The 18,211-nt window shown below is 36.1% G+C and overlaps 1 pseudogene; it reads right to left on the bottom strand.

Annotated features, from left to right (window-relative positions):
* Positions 1 to 14,960: 14,960 nt before the first annotated feature.
* LOC123594946 lies at positions 14,961 to 17,220 on the bottom strand (annotated as a pseudogene).
* Between the last annotated feature and the right edge of the window lie 991 nt (positions 17,221 to 18,211).

Raw genomic sequence — 18,211 nt, 5'->3', positions numbered from 1 at the left:
AATAGACAGATCATCCAAACAGAAAAGCAGCAAGGAAACAGTGGCTTTACATGACATTTTGAACCATATGGATTTAACAGATATATTCAGAACATTCCATCTTAAAACAGCAGAATACACATTTTTTTCAAGTATGCATGAACCATTCTCCAGAGTTGATTACATATTACGTCACAAAATAAGTGTCAACAATTTCAAAAAGATCACAGTTATACCATGCATCTTTTCTGACCACAATACTATGAAACTAGAAATCAACCACAATAAAAAATCTGGAAAGACCACGAATACATGGAGGTTAAAAAACATGTTACTAGACAATGAATATGTCAACCAAGGAATCAAAAAAGAAATAAAAAATTACATGGAAAAAATAAAAATGAAAACACAACAGTCCAAAACTTTTGGGATGCATCAAAAAAATTTTTTTGAGAGGGAAGTTTATAGAAATACAGGCATTCTTCAAGAAGGAAGAAAAATTCCAAATAAACAACATTACCTTACATCTAAAGGAGCTAGAAAAAGAACAGCAAACAGAATCCAAAAACAGAAGGAAGGAACTAATAAAGATTAGAGTATAAATAAATGAATAAATGATATGAAAACTAAAAAAAAAAAAAAATAGATCAATGAAACCAGGAGCTGGTTTTTGTAAAGATCAACACAATTGAAAAACTTTTAGCCAGACTTATCAAAAAGAGAGCTAGAGGGGCGCCTGGGTGGCGCAGTCGGTTAAGCATCCAACTTCAGCCAGGTCACGATCTCGCGGTCCGTGAGTTCGAGCCCCGCGTCGGGCTCTGCGCTGTTGGCTCAGAGCCTGGAGCCTGTTTCCGATTCTGTGTCTCCCTCTCTCTCTGACCCTCCCCCGTTCATGCTCTGTCTCTCTCTGTCCCAAAAATAAATAAACGTTGAAAAAAAAAAAACAAAAAAACAAACAAAAAGAGAGCTAGAGAGAGAAAAAAGAGGGAGAAAGGACTCAAATAAATAAAATCACACTTGAAAGAGAAGAAATAACAAACAAAACCACAGAAATACAAACAATTATAAGAGAATATCACGAAAAATGATATGCCAACAAGTTAAACATGGAAGAAATGGAAAAATTCCCATAGACATATAATCTACCAAAACAGAACCAAGAAGAAATAGAAAATCTGAACAGACCAGCTACCAGCAAGGAGATTGAATCAGTAACCACAAAACTCTCAACAAACAAAAGTCCAGGACCACTTGGCTTCTTAGGTGAATTCTGTCAAGCATGTAAGAAGATGAGCGCTTGGGTCGCTCAGTTGTTGCGTGCCCAACTCTTGATTTCAGCTCAGGTCATAATCTTATAGTTCATGAGATCAAGCCCTGTGTCGGACTCTGTGATGATAGCATGGAGCCTGCTTGGGATTCTCTCTCTCTCTCTCTCTCTCTCTCTCCCTCTCTCTCTTTGCCTCTCTCTCTCTCAAAAATAAATACAAAAGCATTTAAAGAAGAGCTAATACCTATTCTCAAACTGTTCTCCAAAATAGAACTTCCAAATTCATTCTATGAGGCCAGTATCACTCTGATTCCAAAACCAGATAAAAATACCACCAATAGGGGCGCCTGGGTGGCGCAGTCGGTTAGGCGTCAGACTTCAGCCAGGTCACGATCTCGCGGTCCGTGAGTTCGAGCCCCGCGTCGGGCTCTGGGCTGATGGCGAGCCTGGAGCCTGTTTCCGATTCTGTGTCTCCCTCTCTCTCTGCCCCTCCCCCATTCATGCTCTGTCTCTCTCTGTCCCAAAAATAAACATTGAAAAAAAAAATACCACCAATAAAATAACGATAGGACAATATGTTTGATAAACCTAAATGCAAAATTTCTCAACAAAATACTAGAAAACAGAATGTAACAATACATTAAAAAAATCATTCGCCATTACCAAATGGGATTTATTCCCAGATGCAAGGGGGGTTCAATATTTGCAATTCAACTAACATGATACATCACATTTATAAGAAAAAGAATAGAAACCACATGATCATTTTAGTAAATGCAGAAAAAGCATTTGACAAAGTACAACATCCATTCATGATAAAAGCCTTCAACAAAGGCTTAGAGGGAACATACCTCAACATAATAATAGCCATATATGAAAAATTGGCAGCAAACATTATACTCACTGGAGATAAACTGAAAGTTTTCCCCCTAAGGTCAGGAACAACACAAAGATGTCCACTTTTGCCACTTTTATTCAACACAGGACTGGAGGTCCTAAACATAGCAATTAGGCAGCAAAATGAAATGAAAGACATTCAAGTTGTTAAGAAGTAAAACTTTCACTATTTACAGAGAACATAATATTATATGTAGAAAACACTAAAGACTTCACCAAAAACTACTAGAAGTGATAAATGAATTCAGTAAAGTCAAAGGATACAAAAATCAATGTGCAGAAATGTATTGCATTTATATACACTCACAATGAAGCAGCAGAAAGAAATTAAGAATACAATCTCATTTATAATTGCACCAAATATAATAAGATACCAAGGAATAAATCTAAAACGGAAAACTATAAGACACTGATGAAAGAAATTGAAGACAATACAAAGAAATGGAAAGACATCCCATGCTCATGGATTTAGAGAATAAATATTGTTAAAATACTTGTATTACCCAAAGCAATCTACATATTTAAGGTAACCCCTATCAAAATACCAACAGCATTTTTCATGGAACTAGAGCATAAAATCCTAAAATGTATATGGAACCACAAAAGACTCTGAACAGCCAAAGCAATTTTGAAAAAGAAAAGCAAAGCTGGAGATATCATAATTCCAGACTTCACGTCATATTACAAAGCAGTAGTGATCAAAATTGTATGGTACTGGCACAAAAATATACACATAGATCAGTGGAACAGAATAGAAAACCCAGAAATAAACCCAAAATTATATGGTCAATTAATCTTTGACACAGCAAGAAAGAACATCCAATGGGAAAAATCTCTTCAACAAAAGGTGTTGGGAAAACTGGTCAGCTACATGGAAAAGAATAAAACTATTCAATTATCTTATACCATACACAAAAATAAACTCAAAATGGATTATACACCTAAATGTGAAACCTGAAACTATCAAAATCCTAGAAGAGAGCTCAGGCAGTAATGTCTCTGGCATTGGCCATCACAACATTTTTGTAAATATGTCTCCTGAGGCAAGGTATACAAAACAAAAATAAAATATTGGGACCTCCTCAAAATGAAAACACACACACACACACACACACACACACACACACACACACACACTAAACACCTTATGCATAGCAAAGGAAACAATCGTCAAAACTGAAAAGCAACCTACAGAATGGGAAAATATATTTGCAAATGACTTATCTAATAAAGGGTTAGTATCTAAAATATATGATGAACTGATACCACTCAACACTCCCCAAAAACAAATAATCCATTTAAAAGTGGGCAGAAGACATGAACAGACATTTCTTCAAAGAAATCCAGATTACCAACAGACTCATGAAAAAATGCTCACCATCACTCATCATCAGGGAAAGGGAAGTCAAAAACTACAATGCAATTTCACCTCACACTTGTCAAAATGGCTAAAATAAAAAACACAAGAAATGACAAGTTTGGGTGAGGATATGGAGAAAAAGAAACCCTCATGTACCATTGGTGGGAATGCAAACTGGTGTAGCCACTCTGGAAGACAGTGTGGAGTTTCCTCAAAAAGTTCAAAATAGAACTACCTTACAATACAGCAATTGCACTACTGGGTATTTAAAAGGATATACACTGTGTATTCAGAGGCATACACTCATCCTTATGTTTATAGCAGCATTATTTACAATAGCCAAGATACAGAAGCAGCAAAAATGTCCATGGATAGATGAATGGGTAAAGAAGACATGGTATATAAGTACACAATGGAATATGATTCAGCCATAAAAGAGAATGAAATTTTTCCCTTTGCAACAACATAAATGGAACTGGAGTGCATAATGCTAAGAAATAAGTCAGAAAAAGACAAACACCATATGTTTTCACTTATATGTGGAATTTAAGAAGCAAAACAAAGGAGGAAAGGAAAAAGAAAAAAGAGAGCAAACCAAGAAACCGATTTTTAACTGTAAAGAACAAACTGATGATTACCGGAGGGGAAGTGGGTGGGAGAATTGTTGAAATAAGTGATGGGGATTAAGGAGTCCACTTGTGGTGACGAACACTGGGTGATGTATGGAATTGTTGTATCACTATATTATACACCTGAAACTACTATAACATTGTATGTTAAGTATACTAAAATGAAAATTTAAGAATCTCTCATCTCCAAGTGTACCATGAAATATTTCTGGCAGAATAAAAAATCAAAGAAAAATATCCTTCTCATATTCCAGTGAGTTTTCCATCACACCACAGATTTTTAAATGTTCTGACTCATTAAAGCGGCATTAAATATGTTATTTTTTTTTAGATTTGTTTGGATTACTTTCTGTCAAAACACCTTAGGACTGTATTTTATTTTTTATACAACATTTTTATTTCTATTTTTTAAGTTTATTTATTTATTTTTAGAGAGAGAAAACATGGGTGGGGCGGAGAGAGAGAGGTGGAGAGAGAGAGAATCCCAAGCAGGCTCTGCACTGTCAGTGCAGAGCCTGATTCAGGGCTCAAAGTCATGAAACATGAGATTGTGACCTGAGCCAAAACCAAGAGTCAGCCGTTTAACCAACTGAGCCAACCAGGCACACCAGGACTGTGTTTTCAAAGACAACCTCACTTTTATTTTCTAGTTTGCATTGATTTGTTTGTTTTTGTTTTTACAGAATGTAACATGAAATCCAGATGCTTTATTTCACTCATAGAGATACATATATTTTTATCCTGATGAATAGAAAAGGAAAGCATGCAAATGAAAATGATTCCATTTCTTGAAGGTCCACTGTTTTCTCAGATTAATGCTCTCTGATATGAACATTGCAATTCACTGCATCATGCAGAAAATGTAAAAGGACAGATTTTCTGAACAGTAAACCATAGCCGTTAGAAATATAACTAAAATGGAAAGCAGCATGTAGCTGGGTCTCTTGGTCAGGCACATGGAAAATGTTTTCTATTTGGTGGCATTTATCCAGAGGCCAAGTGTTCACAACCAAGTTTTTAGGAATTAATGTAATTGTGGTTCTTTATCTTATTCTTCCTCACTTTCTTACACCCTGTCTACATTCTAGTCATCTTTTCCAAACTACCTATTCTGCCTACTTTCAAATGAAAACAAATAACTCATCACCTGGGTGTTCTCCAAACTAAGATTTAAAAAATATATACTAATTAGTAACATGAAAACATATGAAAGTATAAACCTCACTGGTAAAATAATTATGTAGTCAAATTTAGGATAGTTTAATGCTGTAATATGGTAGTGTGTTAATCATATAGCTCTAGTTTAAAGGTTAAATGACAAAAGTATTAAAATTACTACAATAACTTTTAACAGATACACAATATAAAAATATGTAAATTGTAACATCAAAAACATAAAATGGGTGAGGGATATAAAAGGGTAAAGTTTTGTGTGCAAATTTCAATTTTATCAGCTTAAAGTAGACTATTATAGCTATAACATGCTTTTTGTAAGCCTTATGGTAAATCACAAAACAAAAACCTATATTAGATATAAGGAGAAAGAAATCAAAACCTATCACTACAGAAAATTATTAATTCACAATGGAAGACACCAAGAGAGGAAGAATGGAAGAATGGAATTAGAAAACATCCAAAAAAACAATTAACAAGATGGCAACAGTTTTTACCTATAAATAATTACTTTAAATGTAAATTAATTAAACCCTCCAATCAGAAGATACAGAGTAGCTGAATGAATAAAACAAAAAAAGCCTCAACTGTATGTTGCCTATAAGAGACTCACTTCTGCTTTAAGGACATAGTGAAAGGATAGAAAAAGATATTTCATGCAAATGAAAACCAGAATAGAACAGGGATAGCTATACTTATAACAGGCAAAAAATAGACTTTAAGTCAAAATGTAACAAGAGACAAAGAAGGTCATTATATGATAAATGAGTCAGCTCATTAAGAAAGTATAACAACTGTAAATATGCACCCAACATTGTAGCACCTAAATATATGAATACTTCTAAATGTACTGATCTGAATACAGAAATTGACAGGAACACAATAATAGTGAGGGACTTCAATACTCACTTTCAACCATGGATAGGTGATACAGACAGAAAATCAATAAAGAAATTTTGGCTTGAAATATACTTTAGATCAAATGGACCTAACACATGTACAGAGCATTCCATCCAAATGTAGCAGAATACATATTCTTCTCAAGTGCACACAGAACAATCTCTAGGATATATCACATATTAGACCACAATACAATCCTTTATAAACTTAGTAAGATTTAAATCATATAAAGTATCTTTTCTGAGCACAATGATATGAAACTAGAGATCAGTAGAGGAAAGCAGGAAAATTCACAAATATTCAGAAATTAAACAATACATACCTGAACAATGAATGGGCCAAAGAAAAAAATGAAAATGGAAATTAAAAATATCTCAAGACAAACAGAAATAAAAACACAACATACCAAAACTTATGGATCACAGCAAAAACAGTTAGGAGAGGGAAGTCTATAGCTATAAATGTCTACATTAAGTAAAAGAAGGATCTCAAACAATCTAATTTTATACCTCAAGGAACTAAAGAAAGAAGAACAAACTAAGCCCAATGCTAACAGAAGGAAGGGGGAAAACTATCAGAGCAGAAATAAAATAAAGATACAAAACCAACAAAAAACATCAGCAGCACTAAGTTGTTTTTTGTTTTGAAAAACTAAAAAAAATAAAAACTTTTAGCTACACTAATAAAGAGAGAAAACTAAAAAATCAGAAATAAAAGAGAGATACTAAAACTGACAGTGCAGAAATATAAAGGATCATGAGAGACTATTATAAACAATTTATGCCAACAAGTTGTATCACCTAGAAGTAACAGATCAATTCCTAGAAACAGCCTATCAATTCCAAATCATTAAGACATAGAAAAATCCAAATAAACCTATAACTATTAAGGATATTGAATCAGTAATCAAAAATCTCCCAACAGATAAAAGCCCAGAATTATATAGCTTTACTGGTGAATTCTACCAAATATTTAAAGAAGAATTAATGCCAAACCAATACCAATGATGGTTTTCAGGGGCTAGAGTGTAGGGGAAATGGGGAGATGTTGATCAAAGGGTACAAACTTTCACTTATAAGGTAAATAAGTTCAGATAATCTAATATACATCATGGTGACTATAGTTAATACTGAATTGAATATTGAATTATATAATTGAAATTTGCTAAGAAAGTACATCTTAAACATTCTCACCAAAAAAGCTAACTATGTGAGGTGATGAATATGTTATTTAACTTGATTGTAGTAATCATTTCACTATATATACATCTATAAATATATATATATATATATATATATATATATATATCAATTATATGCCAATCAATCTGAGAAAAAACCCTCAGTGACATATCACCTCACACCTATTAGGATTCCTTACTAACAAAACAAAAAAAAAAAAAAAGAAAGGAAAATGAAAAAAAAGATAAGTGAAGGCGAGGATATTCAAAAAGGGAAATCTTGTGCACTATTAGTGAGAATGTAAAATGATGATGTCACTATGGAAAATAGCATGGAAGTTTCTCAAAAAGTCAAAAATAGAACTACCATATGATCCAGCAATCCCACTCTTGGAATACATATCCAAAGAACTGAAATCAAGATTTCAAAAGATATCTGCACTTGCACTGTCAATGCAGCATTATTCATAGCCAAGATATAGAAATGACCTAAATGTTCATTGATTGATGGATAAAGAAAATGTGGTATGGATGGATAAAGAAAATGTGGTATATAAATACAATGGCATATTAATCAGCCTTTAGAAAGAAGGAGATCTTGCTGTATGTGACCGCATGGATGAACCTTGAAGACTTTATGCTAAGAGAAATAATCCAGTCATCAATAGGAAAATATTACATGATACCACTTACACGAGATATCTAAAAATGGTCAAACTCATAGAAACAGAAGGTAGAAACGTGGTTTTCTGGCACAAGAAGAATGGGGAAATGGGACTCTCCGTGGGTATAAAATTTGAGTCATGGAAGATGAGTAAGTTCTAAAGATCAATTGCATAACACTGTGCGTATAGCTAACACTGTATTCTGGACTTAAAATTGTGTTTAGAAACTAGGTCTGTTAAGTATTTCTACCACAATGGAAATTTTTTTTAATATTCTAACATTATTAATTGACAGGCAGCCCAAAATACTGTAAGAGCATAATAAGGTTACCAATAAAACTAATGTGATGTTAGACTGCATTAAAAGAAGGATGGTTTTCTGAGCTAAGTAGTTGAACTCCTAATTTCCAGAACATCCACATTAACAAGTGTCAGTTTTGTTAATGATCCAATTATCCAATTGCATTTTGCCTAAAATTGAACAACTTTTTGAGGGTTTTTGGCATCCATTCAGGTATCCTACAGATTAAATATAATTATATCAAAATTAAAGGGACTTTACACAGACAGCCCAATGCAAAATGTTGACAGAGGAGAAAGAAAGATGACTGGAAGACTTGAAACTATACCATTCTATGAATAGGTGAGGCAACTCCAGACGATTTAAATGGAAAAAAGAAAACTCATTTTGGATATGATATCTGAGTTTAATATGTGAAAATATTTATTATACTTATTCTGTTAGCTCCAATCTAGAATTAATAACACTGATGATACAAAGATTCAAATCAAGGCTGAAGATATGAAAGAAGTTTTGGCTAATTAGAACTTAAACATTTTGAAATGAGTGCTTTATAATTATTCATTAAGATTGCTCTTGCAGGTCATTATTTATAATTTTAATGTTAAGGTTTATATCATTAAGGTTATTTATAAAGAAACCACAACTTAGAAAAATTCTCCTTAGGGTTGAAACTCTAAATTTCTTTATTAAGCTTGAAACATTAAAATTTTTCTCTCTAAAAATTCCTTTTACTCATCCTGGCCCTTATGACTCTGTTTCTTTACTATTTTTTTTTAATGAAGTGCAGGGAGTTTTTATTTGGAGACTGGACTTCTGCAGTTTTCAGACATCCAGAACATTACCAAGAAACTGATAAGAAACCGAAATATTTGTTATCAAGCTCATGATACAACGTCCCATATCTATTGGTGTCAAATTGTCATAGGCTTTGTACTTCATGTCTTAGCACAAAGTGCAAGAACAATGTTAAATTATAATGTGATGAAAGAGAGGTGTATTGTAGGCTCAGTATAGATACATTGACCTCCTAAGACATAAGATAACCATAAATAGTAGATTAAATCATAAAGAACATGGTTTTGCTGATCACTTGGACAAACAACTCTACAGTCTCCATAACAACTGAGAGAATCACTCTTTTTCAACACAAATAATCATTAGATACAATAATCAATAGTTTTTAAAAATAATAATCTTATTGAATTATCTAATGGATATTTTCTTAAGAGAGTTAGAGGAATGTCTTATTTATTTTATAAAATTTTTCTTAAACATAATTTAAATTTTAAAAATCAGGACATTGTTTAATTTGGATTTATATAGTTGCAATATTAATTGAGACAAGAAAATTGGTCTTGCTTCACTTCCTATCCTAAGATTCTACAATTGCTACTAATTAATGTGATGCAGTGGGAGTTGGGAAGATAGGAGTAACCTCATACTCCAATGTTAGCATTAAAATATTGCTGGAGGGCCCCTGGGTGGTACAGTTGGTTGAGCTTCTGACTCTTGGTTTCGGCTCAGGTCATGACCTCATGGGTTCGTGGGTTTGAGCCCCACATTGGGTTCCATCCTGACAGCACAGAGCCTGCTTGGTACTCTCTCTCTCCCTCTCTCTCTCTCCCTGCCCCTCCCCTACTCCCTCTCCCTGTTTCTTTCTCTCAAAATAAATAAAATCTTTAAAAACATCCCTGGAAATAAGAACATGAGATCTATATGCTAAATGAATAAAATGTTTATTTTTCATCTGAACTATTTGAAGAGTGTTTATTTCTCCCCTTCATCATTTTATTAAGTGCTCATAGGTGTTTTTCTTTTCATTACTGTTGCCTTCCCAACATATAACCATTTAATTACTGGCAGATCTCACCATAATTGGGCATTACTTGATTTAACTAATAATTACCACCCAGAAAAATTGCTTGTGGAGCAGATTTCTATACAACAAATGATCTTCTTCCATAGAATGTAAGGAAAGTGTTCTTAAATTTATTTTGTTCAGTTCCTTCCTATAGGTGATTAATGGCACAAGAGTGGTATAGTTACTCCACTAACTCTGAACATCTGCTACCTGCATGGCCTGAAGCCATGGCTCAATTCAGGCATGGGATGCAGGAAGCCCTGCTCTTTCTACCTTGCTTTAGTTTCAAATGCTTACCTCATGCAGGCAACTTCTCCTCCCCTACTGACATGGCCTACTTGATGGCACATCCAAGATCAGGCTGTGGGAGATATAAGTAGCAGCTGGTCACATCCTGCTGTTTCTGTGGTAAGATACAGACAACTGGAGATCTCATTTTGTATATGCTCCTGGAAACTGTCTGTTGGAAAATTTCTGTTCATGTGAGGTTTCTGGAAACATATATTGAATTTATTCTCTACTTTTCCATTATGGTGAATTTCTCATTGGCAAATCCCCATATAATGGGGTACACTTGCACTGTTGAATCAAAAGGCAGGGAAGCTGCATTGTAAAATTAACAGTTGCAATTAGTGTTAGGACACATTACTGTTTTTGCAAATCCACTCAATAAATCTACAGACTTTTTATATTCTTTTGTGAGTGCATATATGTGTGTGTGTTACATTATATTCCCAGCTGAGAAATTATCACATCTCTTGATTGCTTCACACCATGATTCAAGCAGCACTGAATCAGCATTCGTGAAGATACTGTTATTGGAATCTTTGTCTTTTAGCTAAGATACACAATTGAAATCGTTATCACTTTGTACTCACTAATTATCCAATGCTACTTTTTCAAAGATATGGACATAAATTAGCTCCGGTGTCCTAAACCAACTCTAAATTAGTAATTACATTGTATATCCTGCAGTTTTTGCTGGGAAACACGTTCTTCACTTCCTGTCTCTAACTCATGGCCAGCTAGTTAATGGCTTACAAATTTTCCCCAGAGATGGTCACACATCAGAAATGATTCTTTTACAGGATGTTTTCAGAATGTTGAAGATGAAAGGAGCTATGTAAATCATATTGTTATTGCTTATTATTATTATCAGTAGCAACTCCCTTCACTGCTTCATTGCACTAGTAATTTGGAGGCAAAAGACAATGTTATAAGATGCATCTCGGGGATTTTTGTTAGAAAAAATTGTTATGGACTGAATGCTTGTGTTCCCCCAACATTATGTTGAAGTACAAACCAACAATATCATTACATTAGGAGGTGGGGACTTTGGAAGATAATTAGATAATGAGGTGGAGCCCTCATGAATAGAGTCCTCATGAATAGGATTAGAAACCTTATAAAATGGACCTCAGAGAGTTCTCTCACCCTCTTTCTGGCATGTGAATTAACAATCCACAACCCAGAAGACAACTTTAACAAGAACCAAACTAGGCTGGCACCCCAATCTTGTATTTTCAGCCTCTGGAACTATAATAAATAAATTTCTATTATTTGTAAGCCATACATTTTGTGGCATTTTGTTATAGTAACCCAAACTGGCTAAGAAAAAAAATTTCCTAAAAAACAATTTATATTAGTCTAGGACTTCCCAAATTCTTAATAATGTGTTAGCAGAAAAGAATTTTAAAGTCTTCCTGATTTGAGATTTCACCAAGGGTAGGGGTGGCAAAGGGTAAAAGGAGAAAGCAAACCGAAGCCTATTTTGAAGAACAATGGAAATAATATTCAAAATCTTGAATAGTCTAATGGATAAAATATTCATTATGGATGAAAAGAAAAGGTAATGTGGGAATTTGCCCTGTGAGCTACCAATGTCTTTTCACTCATGAAAATTAACCATTTCAGCAGATGTTTTTTGTTAAATATTCTGAGGCTCTTCCATCTCCCCAAAAGTCAAAATGTGAAAAGTCACATTTAATTAGAGATCAAATTTTATAACCACAGAACAGCACTAATATATTATAACTTAACTTTTAATGGTCATATCTACATTCTAAAAATTAAGAAACTTTATATAGAATTGTGCATACATACACACACACACACACACACACATATATATATATATATATATATATATATATATATATATATATGATCTGAGTCTGTATGAGACGTGAGTCATTTTGTGTATATGAATCATAGTGGTCATGTCAGCTCTTCTGATAGTTGTTGAAGTTGACACAACTCCTAGTAAACAAGTTGCACATTAATGGAATCTATGTTAACTCTCTTTAAGTTGCATTATCGCAGTAAGTACATAAGATCCTTAGGGAAGAAAGGCAATTGAAAGGTGGTCCAGTCTAAACACCCATGCTCTGAATTTAGTAGCAATACAGCACTGTGGGATTGGCTTAGATAGACATATTTTCCCTCTGTGACAAGTTCTTTTAAAATTAACACCATAATCATAAGTATTCCTGGCATCCTTTAATAACTCATTGTAAATTTAATACCCCCCCCAAAAAAGCTTACCTTGCATGCAATTAACATACTCTTTTAGGAAAACACCATGTCTTATTCATCTTTATAGCCTCTGTCCCTAGTAAAGTAGTATACTGCAGGAGCTCAATTAAATACTTGCTGATTAAAATAAATAAATAAATAAATAAATAAATAAATAAATAAAACAATGATTTTCTTTTTTCAGTTTTTACCATTTCTTGAAATATAACAATTTATATTATCAACTTTCTAATAATTTTGTCTTTTAATTCATATTAAAACTGTATTGTTATAGAGGCTACCTCCTATTATTCTGGATTTTATGAATGAATCTGTAGTCATCAAAGGTATTTATTTGTTCAACAACTATTTTGCATTTCCTATATACAAGGAGCTGTGAATGATACAAACACAAAAATCCAGGTACTTAAAAAAGCCTCCATCCATTCTAGTGGAGACTATAAAACAATAGAAAGTCATAAGTGTCCTAATAAAGATACTGAAAAGTGCTATGTGACCTCAAAGGAGAGACAGATGTCGCTGCATGGGAGATGAATTAACTAGAGAATGATCCATGCTGTACAGGTGTATCTTAGAGATAATTGCAGTTTGGTTCCAGACCACTGCAAAAAGTAAAAATGGCAATAAAGCTAGTCAAATGATTTTTTTTTTTGGTTTCTTAGTGCATGTAACATGTAACTGTGCAATAGTATTATGTCTGAAAAATGTACACACCTTGATTAAAAAAACTTCTTTATTGCTAAAAAATTCTAACCATCATCTGAGCTTTCAGTGAGTCACATTTTTTTTTTTTTTGGTTTGTGGAGGGTCTTGCTTCAAGTTGACTACAGACTGATCAGGATGGTGGTTAGTGAAGTTTGGAGTGGCTGTGGCAATTTCTTAAAATAAAATAACAATGAAACTTGTCACATTGATTGACTCTTCCTTTCACAAATGATGTGTGATGCTATGTGAAAGCATTTCACCCATGGTAGAACTTCTTTCAAATTTGGAGTCATTCCTCTAAAACCCTGCCACTGCTTTATCAACTAATTTTATGTAATATTCTAAATTATTTGTCGTCATTTCAACAATTTTCACAGCATTGTCACCAGGAGTAGATTTCATCTCAAGAAATCACTTCCTTTGCTCACCCATAAAAATTAACTCCTTACCTGTTAAACTTTAATTGTGAGATTGTAGGAATTCATCACACCTTCAGGCTCCACTTCTAATTTCAGTTCTCTTGCTATTTTCACTACATTTGCAATTACTTCCTCCACTGAAGTCTTGAACCCCTCAAAATCCTCCATGAGGGTTGGAATCAACTTCATACAAAATCCTGTTAATATTGATACTTTGACCTTTCACCATGAGTCAGAAAGGTTCTTTTTTTATATATATTAAGTATAATTTATCATCAAATTGGTTTCCATACAACACCCAGTGTTCATCCCAACAGGTACCCTCCTGAATGCCCTTCACCCACTTTCCCCTCTCCTCCACCTTCCATCAGCCCTCAATTTGTTCTCAGTATTTAAGAGTCTCTTATGGTTTGCCTCCCTCCCTCCCTCTCTGTAACTTTTTCCCCCTTCCACTCCCCCATGGTCTTCTGTTAAATTTCTCAGGATCCACATATGAGTGAAAACATATGATATCTGTCTTTCTCTGCCTGACTTATTTCACTTAGCATAAAATGTTCTTAATGGAATCCAGAATAGTGAATCCCTTCCAGAAGGTTTTCAACTTACTTTGTTTAGATCCATTAGAGGAATTATTATCTATGGCAGCTATAGTCTCATAAAATATATCTCTTCAACAATAATACTTGAAAGTCAAAATTACTCCTTGATTCATGGGCTGCAGAATGAATATTGTGTTAGGGGTATGAAAACAACATTAATCTCATTGTATATGTCCATCAGAGCTCTTGGGTGACCAGATGCATTGTCAATAAGCAGTAATATTTTTAAAGGATTTTTTTTTCCTGAGAAGTAGGTCTTAGAAGTGGCTTGAAATATTAAGTAAATCATGCTGTAAACAGATGTGCTGTCATTCGGGCTATTTTGTTCTATTTATAGAGCACGGGCAGAATAGACATTTTTTTTTTCACTTTGCAGTTTCAACTCTTATACCAAAGATTGACAGCACACAGGGAGAAGAAAAGCAACAAACAAGGAACATAAAACAAATTGATCTCACATGCTACTTTCAATCAACAGAACGTGGCTCTCTAGATAGCTGTGTTTAGAAGGAATCTGAGGCTTCAGCCTCACTTAGCAGAAAGACTATTGCAACTAATTATCAATATCCGCCAATTTCACTCAACCCAGAAGAAACCAATGACACCAAAGTTGGCAGAAAAAAATGGCATTGGCTGTACCACCAGGGCCAATAAAGAAGCTAGCAAAGGTCTGAGGAAATCTGGAGTGGGCATTCTGGTGGTATCCGGTCCAGAAGGTAAATGGGATTCTAGACCAAGGATCACCAAAATCTCCTTCCTCTGCCCAGATCAGCAGCCTGAACTCAATGTCATCCCAGGTCCTGGGCTCAGATACAGCCCCATCTGCAATCTCCACTCAGGTTTTCCTCTCATCCTGGTCCTCAGCCTCAGCTGAAGCAGCGTTCAGAGCATTTAAGGCCTCTTTTTCAGCCTCCATGAATGATGCAGTCCAGTGGCAAGGATTTCTCTTCTGAACCTTTGCAATGAATCTCAGCACTTTCATCTCACTAGCTTTATGGTAGGAACAGAGGCCCCAGAGGAATTCATACTCAAGAGGGTTGCTGTTCAGCATTTGTCTGTAATCCAGGTACTTTTGCTTTACAAACTCATAGACGAGAAGTTTCCTTAGATCTCTAAGGAGAGAATGTCTCACCCCAGAACTCGGTCCCATCTTGCTTAGTGTCTCCCAGAGGACAGCTTCACTGGCACAGTTGCCATTCATGAATATGATACCCAATGCCACTAAGAGAACACCCAGCTTGGGTGTGTCTTTGTCCCCAGTGTGCCAGCTAGGGACTTGGGGGTTACTGAGAAGAATCTACAGGTGCTCTTGTCAATCTCCTTCAGTTGAATCCCAAATTTCTTCTCCAGGATAAACATCAGTGCATTTATGGCTGATATCCCACAGCATTTCTGAGTGCTTGATGGGCACCTTGGTATAATATTTAAGCATCAAGTATTGAATCAACTTATTTGTTCTTTCCTGAAGAAGGGCCACATCTGGACATTGTGGGGGAACCCAGGTTCTGTGACGCATGCTAGTTGGGAGAGGGGTGCAGATTCTGCCAGTCAGGTGAAATTGACCAATCAGGTGGGAGTGGCCCATCAGTGGAAAGTGGCCAATCAGGTGGCAGAAGACAGTCAGGTGGTAGTGGCCAGTCAGGAGGGCCTTGCCAATCTGAAGGATGCTGCCGGCCTGGTGGGTTCTGCCAGGCCAGTGGGTTCAGCCAGACAACCGTACCAAGCCAGACAATGGGGTTCTGCCAAGCAACTGAGTTCTTCCAGGCTGGTGGGGTCTGTCCTAGCTGGGAGGTTCTAATGTGCTGGTGGGGTCTGCCTGACTGGCTGTTTTTGCCAGCCTGATGGGTTCTGCCAGGACAATGGGGTCTGCCAGAGCACATTGGAGGGTGCCCAAGGTGGGCAGACCTCCAGGTCCCTGCAGCCAGTAGAACTTGCCTCTAATCCCCACTGCTATCCTTTTCTACATTCAAGGTATTAACCTTGTGTGTTCTCTTGCTCTAAATTATAGCCAAATTATAGTCCTGGACTCTAGAGTCTGAGCCTCAGAACCATCTGCTGATATCTGTGGAGCTTGTTTAATATTCTGGGTATGGGTATAAGCTTTTGGGGGCTTAGTGGTGTCATTCAAAGCCTTAAAGGCTGTCTTAGACTAAGTATTAACCATATCACTGGCTATGACAGAGAAATTGTAGGTGGCACTTGGGCCAACTTTAATAGTGGTGTTCAAGGACTTAAAGGCCATCTTGGACTTGTTAGCTGTTAACTTGCAGGTGGAAAATATCATAGGCAGAATTTTCAGACCTTTGGGGTGGCAACCTGGGATTTAAAGGCTGCCTTACGTAGGACATTGGAAATCTCCTTGGCATTAAGAGCCTGAAAGAAATCATACACACGATTTGGGCCTTTTGTCATGGCATTCTGAGCATTAAAACTGTTTTGGGCATAGTGGCAGCTGCTAAAACTCGAACATCAGCCATCTCACTGGCTGTTGGGGGCTGTGAACTCTGGGAACTAGCATTTGGCCCAGCTGCTGTGGCCTGGTTGGTAGGTGGATCCTCCGAACTCTGGATGCCCTCATAAGAGTCTGCATAAGTAAGGTGTTGTCTTCCATAGAGGCCTTGGCCTGCAAGTGCAGGAGGCCCATACCAACTCCTTTTTCTGAGCCATGGCTCCTGTCCCTCTCGAAAGAGCAGACCCTTGCCCCAGACTCTAACCCCAACCCCCTTGTTGCCTCCCTTATTCATCACTCAGAGAATTGAAATTCCCCTGATTGGTTTTCTGCCGTTGCACCCTCTCCTTGTCCAGTAGAAAATGCCAGTCAGTATCCCAGAACAGACATATTTTTTAAGCTTACTTATTTTTGAGAGAGAGAGAGAGAGAGAGCAGAGAGTGAAAGTGAGCAGGGGAAGGGCAGAGAAAAAGGAAGAGAGAGGATCCAAGCAGGCTCTGCACTGTCAGTGTAGAGCCCAAAGGGAGTCTTGAACTCATGAACCCTGAGATCATGACCTGAGTCAAAATTGACAATGCCACTCAGGCATCACATGGTCCAAGAAGAATTCTAAGACACACACACACAAAATAAGGAATTCTGAAATGCAGAAGAGCTCAAGCTGCAGGACACTAATCAATGATGTTCCACTAGACAAGATTAATTTGCATTTATGTGGACAAGAATCATGTGCATTATTATCATTTTTCAAAAATTTACAGAATTATAACATAGATGAAGCACAGTGAAGCTAACTCAAATGGCAAAGCTAGAGGGAACATTGACTAATACTTTTTTTCACCCTAGAACACTCACTATCTTTCCCTTCCATTTCAAATTGTTTCACTTCAAAGACCCAATAGTTATGCCCAATAGCATCACATGACCAATGTGCCCCAGGTACACTCACCAGCACCACCTTCCCACCATCCCCCATCATGGGGGTTGCTCCTAGAATCTCTGCAAGTGACCTTGATCAACTTGCCGTTAATGGAATCTTGAAAAACCATGTACTCCCAACACACATTTATTTATTTATTTATTTATTTATTTATTTAGAGGGAGTGATAGTGCACACACATGTGAGAGAAGGGCAGAAACAGCGAGGGAGAGAGAGAATCCCAAGCAGTCTCTGTTCTGTCAGTGCAGAGCCCAACATGGGTCTCAATGTCACAAACTGTGAGATCATGACCTGAGGCGAAATCAACAGTCAGAAACTTACACGACTGACCCACACAGGAATTCCTTTT

This window comes from Leopardus geoffroyi, chromosome X (genome assembly GCF_018350155.1).
Source record: "Leopardus geoffroyi isolate Oge1 chromosome X, O.geoffroyi_Oge1_pat1.0, whole genome shotgun sequence".
In the NCBI taxonomy this organism is placed as follows: Eukaryota; Metazoa; Chordata; class Mammalia; order Carnivora; family Felidae; genus Leopardus; species Leopardus geoffroyi.
The sequence above is the reverse complement of the archived record's forward strand: the minus strand, read 5'-3'. Positions and strand labels throughout refer to the sequence as shown.